Below are 2112 nucleotides of genomic sequence, written 5' to 3' on the forward strand. Positions count from 1 at the left end.
CTTGGTTGTCTTTTGTCCATCATTGATCTACAAAGAGGAAAAAACTCCATCTAAATCAAGCTGACTTACATATCTATGAATAGCTAGTGGATTTAATCAGGCAGCTGGCAAACACTCAAGTTGAACTGTGTTGCTTTCATCAACTCCACACATTTCAGTGGCTTCTGCGTGGGGTGCAAACAGGTGTATGGGAATAGGAATGTGACATTTGAACAGGCTGAATAAATGGGTGAAGAGATGTTGGGATACAGTGGTTTTATGAACTCATGTTTTAATGTAAAGGTTTAAAACTCTACAGTCACATGCCTTGTACTGTCCAAGAACCTTTTCCACCATCAGAATTACTCAAAAGACTAAGTCATTTGCTGTTCATGAAATCTGTGTATGGTCATCTTTTAAAGCTTGCAAGAGAGGAAGTGGTAGTTTGGATTTAGCTTACTACCCGTTCCAATTTTTTACAGCATTGAGCAACATAAAACTTCATCCCCCATAAAAAGAAAGGGGTTTGCTGCCTGCCAGTCTCTATGATTCATGACTTAGTTCTGGTGCCTGAGTTGAAACAGAGACCCGAGTGTACACATTCCTTTTTTTTTTTTTTTTTTTTTTTTCTTTCTCAACTGACAACAGATGTCTTACAGGTTGACATTTAATGAAATGCACAAGCTTTGGTGTCAAGATTTCAGAGCAGTGAGCACAGGATTTTGCAGAACTGCATTGCTACCCAATCTTTTTTTTTTTTTTTTTTTTTTGGGTGTAAATAAAGATCAATCTTGCTACTTCTAAAATCTGTTCTCCTTTCCATAAGATTCTGGGACTGCGGTCTATGACCTAATTGATTAATTCATGTTAAAATTTCAATGAACTATTTTGAATTATTTGTGCATGTGCTCTGTCTAAGTAGTATATTCACTGAAGGCTTTGCTGAAAGCATGTTGTGTTGACAAATTTGACTACTTTTGCAATGAGAGTAACTCACTAAACCAAGGAGTACTTGGATATGTAAGAAGCAAAAAGTTTTGTTGATGCCTTTTTAGTGTATGTTTGTTGGTTTGGGTTTTTTTGTTGTGGTTTGGTGGGGGTTTTTGTTTGGTTTTTTGGGGGTTTTTTGTTTGTTTGTTTCAATCTTGCTCCAGTCTTCCTGAACGTACCATTTTTGAGTCTTCTCTTCCATTTGGGCTCAGGTAAACTTAATAAGGGTTATATTCTTAAATGTGCAGGGAGAGGTACAGTGGGGTTTTTCAACACGCAGGTACTAGTGCTGTGTTCTTCCTTCCAGGCAAGTGGCTGTAGGACTTGCTAGGGTTTGTCTGACTTGAAAAATCAGATTTGGGGTTTTTGCTGTAGTTCAGTCAAGCTGATAACTTGAGTGCTCCCCTGATATTTGCATAATAATTATTTTAATAGTAAATTTGCCCAGTAGTTTCAATACTATGCTCACTTGTTTCTGTATATGACTACAGAAAAGCCTTACAATTCAGTTTTGCAAAGAGTAGTATGAAGTCTTAATTGCCTACTTCAAGTCTTTATTAATTTTTAGATTCTCAAGTTTAGCAAGAAGATGGTGATTCTCTGTAGTTTAAGATGCTAGTAATTTAAAATAGTCTGTGGATTAATTGCTGGTTCCATTGGGAATGAAGATTTACGTATGTGAGTAGAATCAGTGGCCGGAAATACAGTATTTAAGGGGATAAAGTAGTGGAGTTTTTTATCAATGAGACCGTTGCTGTCAGTAGACTCTGATATGTCCGTGTGTTTCTGCTAGACTGAGAACCTTTTCACTCCAGTAGTACCTGTGTGGTGAAGTGTTGCTTTTTTATTTTATTTGAGTGGAGACAGGTCTATCTAGAATGCTCTATCTAGGACCATGCTCTGGCCAAATTTGTCTGTTTCTCATGAGTTGCATGTTACCGCTCCCCAAATCGGATCAGCTCACTTTTTCTTCAAAACAAACAAAAAACCCACACAAGAAGAAAGCTGTTTCGTTTAATATTTCTAACAACAGCAGACAGCCCCTCTGCAGCCTTTGTGTGCTGTAAAAAGGCCTTGGTCTGCAGCTGCCTTCTGTGAGGGTGGGGTAGACTGTTTGGGCAGGGGTGCGGGGCTTCTGCTGTG

Source organism: Falco cherrug, chromosome 6, assembly GCF_023634085.1.
Source record: "Falco cherrug isolate bFalChe1 chromosome 6, bFalChe1.pri, whole genome shotgun sequence".
NCBI lineage: Eukaryota > Metazoa > Chordata > Aves > Falconiformes > Falconidae > Falco > Falco cherrug.